Source organism: Gouania willdenowi, chromosome 2 (assembly GCF_900634775.1).
Source record: "Gouania willdenowi chromosome 2, fGouWil2.1, whole genome shotgun sequence".
NCBI lineage: Eukaryota > Metazoa > Chordata > Actinopteri > Blenniiformes > Gobiesocidae > Gouania > Gouania willdenowi.
The window spans coordinates 11262094-11275279 of record NC_041045.1 but is presented as its reverse complement, the minus strand read 5'-3'; positions in this window follow the sequence as shown (position 1 = coordinate 11275279).

Genomic DNA, 13186 nt, shown 5'->3' with positions numbered 1-13186 from the left:
AAATAATGCAAAGTTAATGACAATGTTAAGCTAATGTTAGGCTAATGCTAAGCTAACATTAATGCTAAGATAATGCTAGGCTAATGCTAAGCCAATGTTTGGCTGATAAGCGAATGCTCGATTCATGTTAGGCTAGTGCAATGTTAATTCTAAAATAATGCAAAGTTAATGACAATGTTAAGCTAATGCTCGGTTAATGTTGGGTTAATGCTAGGCTAATGCTAGCCTAGGTGTAGGGGATTTTGGCAATAATACCCAACTGCAGCCGCGGGTACAGTGCAAGTGACGTCCCCTACAAACCACGCCCACACAAGCTAATTTTTCAATCTAAAGAATGCGTTTAGCAGTTAAAAAAACGCTCACATGTGCGACGGTGAAAACCACGCCCCCTACAAACTACGCCCAACAATCATTTTTCAATGTTCAAGGTTAGTGAAAATGTTCATGTCCAGCTATTGGATCAGGGGAATCAATAGGGCATACTTTGTAGGGGGCGTGGTTTGTACTGAGCATGGTTTGTAGCGGCTGCGGCTGCAGCTAGACCCTTCTCGATTTTGGGGGTAGGCCTTGGGTGGGAGGGTGCTGGTTCCTGATTGGTGGATGACATCCTTTTTTCCACATAAACACTGGTGCATTTCAGCCATGCATCCTCACTTGCATTTTTGTCAGGAAGTGTTAAACATTCCAGTTAAATCTGCATTTTCACGCAGGTTAAAACCCAAAGCTGATGAAACATTTGAATGCTATCACCTTCTCTTTGTCACGGGACATTTTGTCACCTTGGTCACATCCAGCTTTTTTTCCATTGTTGTTTATCAGAGGAAGTGCCGTCTCACACACACACACACACACTATAAATAGATTAGTGTGAGCTGTGATGAATTGAAAAACATGGCAGCTCAAGGAGGCTGTGAATGAGGAGCTAAGGCACTTTGTTTCAAACGCTCTTCTCTAAAATTGTGTCTGTGATTGTGTTTTGTTTGGCTTTTTTTTTTTTTTTTTTTCCAACAGCTTTTGGACGAGTGCCTGCTTTTAAATAGAATTTTGTGGGCCATGACAAGAAAACAAAGCTCCTTTATTTCAGCGGCTAATGACTTGGCTGGGACTAATGTAATCCAGTTGGCAAGGATAAGAAAAAAAAAAAAACCCCAAAAACAATTTGCCAGAAAAGCAACACATGCATGAGCTAATCTACACTGGGACTCAATAAACTGGGTCTAAACCAGTAAGGAAAGTAAAAAGCAGACCTTTATTCTGCTTTTTACAGTGTGCATGAACTTTTACTTATTCTCATCAACTATTAGTTTGTTCTGATATTTCTGCACAACTTTTATCACAGTGGGCGGGGCCACAATTATGTATCTATGTCATCTGCAGGTCACATGACCAATCTGAGCATTAACACAGGAAATAAATAGTTTGAGTATTTTGTATGTTATTGTTTGTTTGTCTTTATGAAGTAATTGTGTATTTTTGTCGTTTTTGTGCTTAGTCATTTTTTACTCTGTATTTTGTATTTTTACACTAAAAAATTACAAATATACATATTCTGTATTTTTTTCTCATTTTTTTACACTTTTCTAGTTCTGTATGTTGTCTTTGTATGTGTATTTTTGCTGTATGTTCTGTCTTTCTGTGCGTGTGCATGTTTTCTGGTGTCATTTTGTGTAGTTTTCATTTTTACTTTCGACAAATGGTTTTCGAATGTACAGTATATTGGTCATCATGTTTGCTAGCGTGTTTGTTTGCGTCTGTTTGTGTACACGGCATTGTTCTAAGTTTTTGATGAATTCACTTCAATTTTTTCCTGTGAATTGGTTTTTGGGCACAGATGAGACCATTCAATTTTGGTGAATGTCCACCAGCAGGTGGCGCTAGAACCAAGATCAACGCGTTTTTTTGGCCTATAACTCCCACACCGTATGTCGCACGTTCAAAAACCTTCATATCCACAGATTCCCCGAATAGCACTGAATCAAATGGGCTCGGCCACGCCCATTTCCGCCTGAATTGTGTAGCGCAAAATGGAAAAAAAAAAAATGAAAAACCTACTTTTTCCAACTCCTCCTTGGGGTTATGTCCAATTAGCGTGAAACATAGAGTCTTCATTTGGACTTGATCTAAATTTGCGTAAATAATTCTGTCAAAAAATGCGTAAATTATTAACGAGTAAAGTTTTCTAGCTAGCTATGAAAACGCGAACTGTTGCATATCTCGGTCAAAATAAATGCTAACAACACCAAATCTGAGATCCTTGTTTGGCATGTGACTGTGGGGGTAGGAGCTAAATTTGAATAATTTAGGCCACTAGGGGGCGCTGCAAATATGAGAAATTTATATCTCTTAAATGGCACGACCTTGGGTCACTACTGAGGCCATATCTTGAAGTTATTCGCAATTGATCAAAGTGGGTGTGGCTTATTACAACAAAAACAACAAACACTTAATTCAGCTCAAGTATTATGTTGAGGGCTGTGAAATTTACACGTTAACAATTGAAGAGCACACAGATCACCCATACCAAAATGTGCGCCACTAGGTGGCGCTATATTGGGTGCAAACGCATTTTGGCTCGTAACTTTCACATTTGAAATCACATCTTCTGAAACTTTATATCCACGTGTTCATTGCAAATGGCACGTTGGCCTGTGTCATCCTTCGTGATGTACTTCCATGGGCTCCGCAAAACCTGTGGGCCGAGTCGCGCATCTATGGTCGTTGACAATAACACATTTTTGTCAGTGATGGAAACAGCTAAGAACAAAATTGGGCTTTTTCAAAAGTCTGCGCGGCACGAGCGCTTTCATTATGTGTATTTGTCATTTTGTGGCTTTTTGTTGTTGTTGTTGTTCATTCTGTTTATACTTTTTTAGTTTTGTGGGATACCAGTCATTTTGGGTATTTTTTGAGTAATTTTTGTGTATTTCTGTTGTCTTTTAAATCTTGTGTTTTATAAATAACTTTTTTTTTCTCCTTTCTTCTTATTTTTCTGTGATTTTGTATTTATTTTTTTTGTCATTCGTTTTTTTTTTTTTCTGGAGTCCTTTTTGTGCGTTTTTGTTGTCATTGTGTATAGCTTTTTTGTTTTGTTTTTTTTTTCCGTGTTTTGAGTCGTCTTGTGTGTTTTTGGAGTCATTTTGTGCATTTTTGTTCTTCCTCTGTGTGTCCTGTAATTTTATGTTTTTTTTTTAGCAGACATTTTGTTTTCTCTTTGGTGCTTTCTGTGTATTTTTCTGTCATTTTGTATGTTTTCCAGTTATTTCTCGTATTGTTGTGCTTTTTTGGAGTAATCATTGTTTATTTTTGTTCTTCTTTTTTATGTTTTTTTTTTTTTCTGTAATTGTGTTTTTGTTGTATTATTTTCCCCTGGTGACCGTACAGATGTTTTATTCTTAGCCGTGTGCGCTCATGAGTGTGACTTCTGCATCCATGTGACAACACGATCCAACCAACCATGATACTGTACACTGATCTGCCCTTGGGAATGGAAACACACACACACACACACAGGGATGCTGTACACATGTTCTCACACACACACACACACTCACACACGGGGTCAGATAAACAGAGCGATCCACTGACTGTAGCCTCGCATTAAACACTGTTTCTGCATCACTGGCCTCTTGATTTACTCTAAGAAAAAAACCTGGAAACAAACTTTCTTTTCAAACATATGCTGTACATTTTTGTGCATTTAGCTACATTTGACCTAGTAGCAGTTTTTAGACATTTTTACTGAATTAATGCAAAGAAACCCCTTTTTTCCCACACAGTTTGAGCCCCTTGTCTTAATTTTGTAGATATTTCTCGTATTTTGTGCATGTTGTGCGTATTATTGGAGTCATTATGTGCATTTTTCTTTGGTTTTTCTGCATTGTTTTTATGTGTTATGAGTTATTTTGTGTTTTAGAATACATTAGAGATTTATTTTCGTCCTTTTGTACAATTATTATTTTTATTTTTGTTTGTTATTTTGAGTACTTTTACTATTTTTTGTGTACATCTTTCTTTAATTTTGTGTTTTTTGTTGTGCATTTGTGCAATTTTTTCCCCCTATGTTTTTCTGAATAGTTGTGTGTATTTCCCTGTTTTGTGTGTTTTTAAAGTCATTTTGTTGTGACTTTGTATATTCTTTAATATTTCTGCGTATTTTTTGAGTCATTTTGTTGTGCTTTTGTGCAAATTTTGTTATCAATTATACTGTATGTGTTTTTGTTGTTTATTTGTGCAATTGTTAGTTTTTTGTTATTTTGTGTACTTTTACTCTTTTTGTGTACACCTTTTTTTCATTTTGTGTGTTTTTGTTGTGCTTTTGTGCAATTTTTTTGTATTTTTGATGTTTTTCTGAATAATTTTGTGTTTCTCTGTTTTGTGTGTTTTTGGGATCATTTTGTGTTTGTTTTGTGTGTTATTGGAGTCATTATGCGCATTTATTGTCATTTTTTGTGTTTTTGTTGTCCTTTAGTGCATTTTTAAATTCTGTGTATTTTTGTTTTTAGTTTGTGCAATTTTTGTAAATTATTTTTATTTTATTTTTCAGAATAATTGTGTGTTTTGGGGATTATTTTTGTGTTGTTTTTTTTTAGCTTTGTGTGTTATTGGAGTCATTATGTGCATTTATGGTTGTTAAGTCATTTTGTGTGTTTTTGTTGACCTTTTGTGCATTTTTTAAACCTAATTCTGTGGATTTTTGTTGTAATTTTGTTCAGTCATTTCTTATTTTTTATGTTTTTCTGAATAACTGTGTGTATAGTTGCTGTTTTGTGTGTTATTGGAGTCATTATGTGCATTTATGGTTGTTTGGTGTGTTTTTTTAAGTTCTTTTTTGTATTTTTGTTGTTTATTAATGTTATGTTTGTGTGTTTTTCTTGTCATTTTGTGTGTTTTTCTTGTCATTTTGTGTCTTTTTTAAACTCAATTCTTTGTATTTTTGTTTTTATTTTTTGCAATTTTTGTCATTTGTTTTTCAGAATAATTGTGTGTTTTTAGGATTATTTTGTGTGTTTTTTTGTTTGTTTTGTGTGTTATTAGAGTTATTGTGTGCATTTATTATCCTTTTGTGCATTTTTTAAACTTAAATCTGTGTAGTTTTGTTGTCATTTTGTGCATTTTTTTGAGTTTTTTTTGTTTTTCAGAATAGTTGTGTGTATTTCCCTGTTTTGTGTGTCTGTTTCGTGTGTTATTGGAGTTATTATGTGCATTTATGGTTGTTTTGTGTATTCTTAAAGTCATTTTGTGTAATTCCGTTATTATTTTTGGTCATTTTGTGTTTTTGTTATGCTTTTGTCATCAATCACATGTGTTTTTGTTGTCTATTCTGATTCACTTGGTGTATTTCTGCTGTTTTTGTGCGTTTATGGGATCAGTTTTGCTTTCGGGCCGCACAAAAATAAACTGAGGGCCGCTTGCGGCCCCCGTACCGCAGCTTGTCCGCATGTTTATGATACAAAATGAGTGTCTTTTTAGTTTCTCACACACATTTAGCCATTTTTCCCATCACAGCAGCTTTAGCACACACATTCTACGTGTTAGAAAAAAAGTTGGAGCGAGATGTGAAGGATTATTTCTCTCCAAATCTCTGCTGACCCTGTGAAGCTCTGCTCCAGATGTTGTAAACGCCTGCTGAGGACTCACGCTCTAGGCATGTGTGTGTGTGTGTGTGTGTGTGTGACGGAGAGTCCCACTGATTTCTGTCTCTGGGGTAAATCACAGTACTTGAGATGAAAATATGTGAAGGTTTTAATCACCAGGTGAAGTGATCACCTGGTGATTAGTTCATGAACGGCTCCACCTGTGCTGCTTTTCTTTCACCTCAACATGAGCGAACACGTTCCATCTCATCTGTGACGTGTTTCCATCATACTACCTCACATGTTCAATAGATCTATAGAAACATTTCTTCTTCTTCTGAGAAAATACGCAAATTTCCTCTGAACTTAAAAATCTGGAAAATTCACAACAAATTAACCATATGTGCTACAGATTTGCAACCTAGACCAAAATGTAGCCCCAACACTGAAGAAACTTTGATACATTTAAACCTTTTGTAAATTATAAAGTCCAATATTGTCTTTTTTTAATTGTTTTTTAATCAAAACTAGTACAGCGCCCGTCGGAAGTATGTATTCATATAGTGGGAGGAGCTTAAGTAGAGTTGTCAATTATGGCCAAATGAGTATGTGTTTGAAGGTTGGATGTACAAAGAGGTGTACATACTTTGCACTCTGTAGGGTTTATTATTAAAGGGTTTTTTTGCGGGTGCAAAGCAAAATAGCGTGTGCAATTTCCTGGTTTACTTCTAATTTAATTCTTTTTTTACTAATTTTTAAATATGTTTGTCTAATTATTTTTTTTGGTTACCATTGTAGTGTGATTTTTGGAGTCATTCAAAATAAAAACTCTTTTTATTTTGATTCTCGATATATTGCCCAGCCCTACAAACAATACATTATAACTCCTCCTTGTGTCCAATCTTATACTCTCTATACTTGTTTTGCCTCATTTTGCATAAAACTGTGCTTTATTCTGAAAGTTTAAATATATTTAAAGTATGAGTCACCGTTTCTCCTCTGTTGTCTTCTTTTGAGTCACTTCCACTGCCCTCGTTCACTTTCTAATCGATGTGCAATCAGCCTTAATCTAATCCTGACCCTATTAAAGTAGCTTCATTAAAGAGCCGAGGCACAGATAATAAACTGTTTAGGATGACGGAGTCCTCCTCATCTTATCTATACACATTATTTAAAAGCCTGATTACACATCAATGGATATCCAATAAGGTTCATTAGCAATCGGCTGTGTTTTGGTCCAGAACCAGGTCGTGATCATGTTTTTTTTTTTGTATTGTTTTCTGTTAATTAGGTTTTTTTTTTTTTTGCTTTTGTTTTTTGTATTCTTTATTTTGTTCATTTTTGTTGTCATTATGTATATTTTTTGCTGTTTTTCAGTTTTTTTGTGTGTTTATGTTGTGGTTTTGTGTGTTTTTGGGTCCACTTTTGTATGTTTTTCTGTCATTAATGTAATTTTTTTGCAGTTTTTATGTGTATTCTTTAATTATTTTGTTTGTTTTTATTGTCAATATGTATGTTATTGTTGTTTTTAATTTTTTATGTGTATTTTATTTATTTTTGTTGTATACTTTGATTTGTTGTTTTCCTGTTTTTGGTGTGTTTATGTTGTGGTTTTGTGTGTTTTTGGGGCCACTTTTGTATGTTTTTCCGTCAATTATGTAATTTTTTGCTTTTGTTTTTGTATTCTTTATTTTGTTTATTTTTATTGTCATTATGTATCTGTTTTTTTTTTTCTGTATTCATGTTGTGGTTTATTTTTTTTGTTGTCATTTAGTATACAGTATTTTTCTTTTGATTTATTTTTGGTGTGTTCATGTTGTGGTTTTGCGTATTTTAGGGGCCAGTTTTGTTGGTTTCTCTGTCATTTATGTGTTTTTTTTGCAATTTTTACGTGTATTCTTGAATTATTTTGTTTATTTTTTGTTGTCATTATGTATATTTCTGTATTTTTCTGTTTTCGGTGTGTTCAAGTTGTGGTTTTATGTGTTTTTGAAGCCATTTTATTTATTTATGCATTCTTTAACCATCATTTTGTGTGTTCTTTAGGCATTTAGAACACTTTTATTTCATTCAGTGTGCGCTTTTTGTTGTGTTTCTCTTTTTGTGTGTTTATGTTGTGGTTTTGTATGTTTTTCTGTCATTTTTTTTTTGCAGTTTTTACATGTCTTCTTGACTTATTTTGTATATTTTTGTTGTTTTTTTCAGTTTTTGGTAAGTTATTTAAATGCCCGAAGAGACATGAATAGATATCCAATTACATTCACTAACAATCGGTTGCGTTTTGGTCCAGAACCAGGTTGTTAGCGATCATGTGACGCTCAGCGTTAAATTCAACGGCAAAAGTCTAAAGACCAGAGAGATTGGAAGATGTTTGAAAGGTTTTCTCCTCCGACTTCAGAGAACTTTGTGCTCCCTGGTGGATTTGTGTCTCTGTGAATAAGTGAGGGATGAATAATGGAGGATGGGGTTCCATTGTTTGGCAGCCAGACTTTAGTGAAATATTGATTCCCTCCACTTAGAGCTTGTTGATGTCATCTAACCTTTAAAGAGACCAAGTTCATTCTTCACCGTTCTTCTCTTTTCTAGATGCACCACCAAACGAATGACATCTGCACCATGGAGCCGCAAAGTTGATGGAGATTCTGTTACAAAGACACCAAACATGACACTAAACAAGACACAAATCTTGCTGTCAGTAGCTCCAATTTGAATGAATATCTAAATCAGCTGTTGTTGTACGTACGGAGCAGATATGGCTCATATTTTTCAAGTAAAACCAAAAACTGACTCCAAAAAAGACTCAAAATGACAGAAAAATACATGTAAAGAAAACAAAGTGAACATGAAAAAACACAAAATGATAAAGATACACAAAACAACCAAAAAATTTGGCATTTTATGTATTTTTGTAACATTTCGTATATTTTCTGTCATTTTGTGTATTGTTCTTATCGTCTTATGTGTTTTGCAGTTTGTATATTTTTCTGTCGTTTTATGTATTTTGTGTATTGTTCAGCCATTTGGTTTATTTCTTATTGTGATTTTGTATTTTTTTTCTGTCTTTTACCTGTTTCTTGCTGTTGTTTTGTGTATTCTTTGATCATTTCGTTGATTTTTACTGTCATTTTGTATATTTTGGTGTGTTTATGTTGTGGTTTTGTGTGTTTTTGAAGCCATTTTATGTAATTTTCTGTCATTTTGTCTATTTTGTCACATTTATTTTTTGCCATTGTTTTGTGTATTTTTTTAGTCATTTAGTATACTTTCATTCCGATTTTTTTTTGCACTTTTTTTTGCTGTTTTTCTGTTTTGAGTGTGTTTTTGTTGTGTTTTTTGTATGTTATGGGGGCCATTTTTGTATATTTTCCATCATATCTTTATTTCTTGCTGTTGTTTTGTGTATTCTTTAGTTATTTAGTATATTTGTATTTTTGTATTTTTCTGTTTTGGGTATGTTTTTGGGGCCATTTTTGTATATTTTTCTGTCTTTTCTTTATTTCTTGCTGTTATTTTCTGTATTCTTTAGTCATTTAGTTTATTTTTGTTGTCATGTTGTGCATATTTTTTGTCTTTAGTGAGTTTGTGTTGTGGTTTTGTGTGTTTTTGGAGCCATTTTGCAGACTTTTCTGTCATTTATGAATTTTTATGCTGATTTTTTGTGTGTTTTTCAGTCCTTTTGTCTTTCTTCGTTCCTTTTCTTTGCGTTTTTCTTGGAGCCGCTCGTTTCCCACGTCTGTTTTAGTCGCTGAGGGGGGTGCGTTGGCTTCATTTCCTCCGAATCAATTGAAGGAGAAACAGTAACTCCAGCCTTTAAAGCCTTGCTTAAGCTGCTGGGAGTCAAACTGCTCGACCTTCTGCGTGTCACAGTCACGCTGGGCGACCCAACAGAGAGACCTTCCCTCGGGTGTGCACAATTGTCAAGTGGGTGTGCTCAGAGGAAGCAGGGGAATCAAAGTTGAACTGAAAGGTAAGGGTAGGAATAGCAATAGCTCCAAGCATCTGTTTCTGTATCTCATACCATTCCAGAGGCCAAATCCTCCCACTCTATAGTCTGTGCTGAGCACATGAGAAAAATCAAGCGGTGAACACTGAACATTCCAGCTGACGGCTGCTGAGTTTCCAAAGCCGAGAGGGTGAGAAAACGTCTGTTTTAGGTTTTCTACACAGTGGAATCTGACATTTTCATTGTCCTGCAGCTGGTTTGGTGTTTAAAAAGCCTTAAGGAAAGACAGACAGGACTGTAGTAAAGTCAGAGCAGCTTTTATAAGAACAACCAAGAATTCCTCCACGTTATGTAGATTTCACGAGAAAATCCATTATTATATTATTATATCACGTGATCTAAATATTTAAAAAAAAAAAAATTTCATCCAGGAATGAGCAATCCAAGATGAGATTATGAATAAAACAGCTGACGTCAACACAAACAAGGCGGCAACACAAATACACAAAACAGGAAAATAAAACACACAAAGTGACGACAAAAATCACAAAAGTACTTAAATGCACAAAATGACACCAAAAATATGCAAATACACAAAATAGGAAAAGAAAACTCAAAAAATCACTCAAACAATTCCAAAAAATGAAAACAGAAATCACACAAAATGACTTAAATGCACAAAATGACAACAAAGATATACAATGCTGCTAAACAAATACACAAAACAGCAAAAGAAAACCCACAAAATTACTGAAAAAAGTACACAAAAATGACTTAAATGCACAACATGACAACAAAAATATACAAGGCAACAACACAAATACAAAAAACAGGAAAATAAAACTCACAAAATGATTCAAAAAGTTACAAAAAATGACTTAAATGCACAACACGACAACAAAAATATAAAAGGTGAAAACACAAATACACAAAACAGCAAAATCACACAAATTGACTTAAATGCACAAAATGTCAACAAAAATATACAAGGCGACAACACAAATACACAAAGTGGCTGCAAAAACACACAAAACGCCCAAAAAAGAGCACATAATGACCCAAATAATACATGAAAGAAACAAACAAAAAACTAAGAGACAAAAATAGACATAAAATACCAAATAATAATTAACCAACAGTTAACTTGTGCCATTCGATCAGTGAAACTAAACACACTGTACACATTGTATAATATATGTACAATAAAGTGTTTAAAAACAGTGTCGGAGCAGCAAACAGCTGAAAAATTCTGCTGTTTTTCACAAGGAAATAATTAAAATTGTTCAATTTATGTGGAAAATAAAGCAATAAATTGACGAACGGCAGCGTTTTATTTGTTTCTCTATCAGACAACAAATAAAGAACATCAAAACAAGGGGATTTCTAAGAGTTTTTAAGAAACCAAAGTCATCCTCAGTGTTTCTGAGAAACGTTGGGGTGACACGAAATGATTCAGGTGTCAGTGAAATGTTTATCTTAACCACAAGCTCAGAGACTTGTGGAAAAAGTGACAAAGAACCTTTGTGGGTGTTCCTTCCAGCCTTGCGGCGGTTTTAGAATCCCATTTTAGGATCAGTCCTCAAAAGCTTCAGCATCACTTTACTGATAAACACTTTTATAGAAAAACTTCGCCTCCAGCTTTGTTTTTTCTTCTGTTCCGTTCCAGAAACAAAGCTTTTTCCTGGTGTGGAATCTTCCTCGTGTTTAATGTGGCGAGCAGATGTTTCTCCCTTTTCGATAAACAGATCTTGACTTCAGTAGTCGTGCTTTTTCCTCATGTGTGGGGGCCAAACTCAAGAAGATGTGCCGTTTGGGAAGCACGGCGCGTTCAGGGCTCGCCATCTGCCAAAAATACACCCTGAACCACGGCCACGGCACAACATCCAAGCTCATTAAATCAAGACGTCGCACGGATTTTAGCACAAACTTTGGAGTGGAACTAATTCTGGGACACGTTTTGCATAATTTGCCCCTTGCACGACCCGTCAGCTGTGTTTAGAAGATAATTTCAGGAATTTTTTGCACGTGACAAAAGACTGTGGATGTTTTAAAGGAGATTTCAAGGTGTACAGGGGCAGGAGGGGCGGGGGGCATTGCCCCCCTAGTAGTCAAAGGTTTTCATTACACTTTTCACAAATGTATTTATTACTGTATAATATAAATATGAATTAATTTGTTGTTGTTGTTTTTTTTTAAATAATGCATTTTTTGGTGACCAACCATGTTGAAATGTTATTGAAATCGTTGCTTTTTGAGAGCTTTTCATTCTACCCTCAAACGCTGAACTTGCTGGAATTATTATGTCCAAGCATTGGACACAGCCGAACGATCAGCAGATGCCTCTGAAAAAGACTGTCAGTTGACAGTCAGGAGATCAAAGTACATTTTCTAAAAAAAAATGTGTCTGAACAAAAAAATAAACCTTAACATATTATTTAAAAAGAAGACAAAATGAACTTGCTGGAATTAATACGCGGAAGTCATGGACAAAACTAAGATCAAAGCGATCGGCAGACGCCGCTGTAGAAGACTGGCAGCTGACGGTCGAAAAATGTCAGGAGATCAAAGTTAAATTCTGAAAAAAACGGTTTCTGAATAAATCAAAGCTTAACATGGTATTCAAAAAAGAAGACAAATGAACTTGCTGGAATTATTACGTGGGAGTCAAGGACACATCAAAGCGATCAGCAGATGCCTCTGAAGAAGAGTGGCAGTTAATGGTTGAATAATGTCAGGAGAACTAAATAAACTTCCTCAAAAAACGGTTTCTAAATACATGAAACCATAACATGTTATTCAAAAAGAAGACAAAATGAACTTGCTGGAATTACTATGCGGACACATCAAAGCAATCAGCAGACGCCTCTGAAGATGACTAGTAGTTGTTAGTCAAAACATGTTGGGAGATCAAAGTAAACTTCTTAAAAAAGTTGTCTGAAGAAATGAAACAAAAAAACAGAAAATAAACTTGCTGGAATTATTAAGCGTAAGTCATGGACAAAACTGCGTCCAAGCATTGGACACAATAAAGTGATCAGCAGACGCCTCTGAAGAAGACTGGTAGTTGACAGTCAAAACATGTCAGGTGATCAAAGTTTCTAAAAACACATTTTTTTTGGAATAAATGAAACCTAAACATATTATTTAAAAAGAAGACAAATTAACTTGCTGGAATTATTAAGCGGAAGTCAAGGACACATCAAAACGATCAGCCGACGCTTCTGAAGAAGACTGGCAGTTGACAGTCAAAAAATGTCAGGAGATCAAAGTAAATTTCCTCAAAAAACGTTTTTTGAATAAATGAAACCTTAACATGAACTTGCTGGAAATGCTATGCGGACACATCAAAGCAATCAGAAGACGCTTCTGAAGAAGACTGGCAGTTGACAGTAAAAATATGTCAGAAGATCAAGGTAAACTTCCTAAAAAAGTTGTCAAACCAAATCAAACAAAAAATGACAAACTTGCTGGAATTATTAAGCGGAAGTCAAGTACACATCAAAGTGATCAGTAGACGCCTCTGAAGAAGACTGGCAGTTGACAGGAGATCAAAACAAATTCCCTGAAAAAAATTATCTGAACAATAGAAACCTTAATATATAGTAACACAATATATCAGCAGGGTTTTAAAGGAGGTTTCAAGGGCGAAAACACAAAGAGCAAAGTGTTG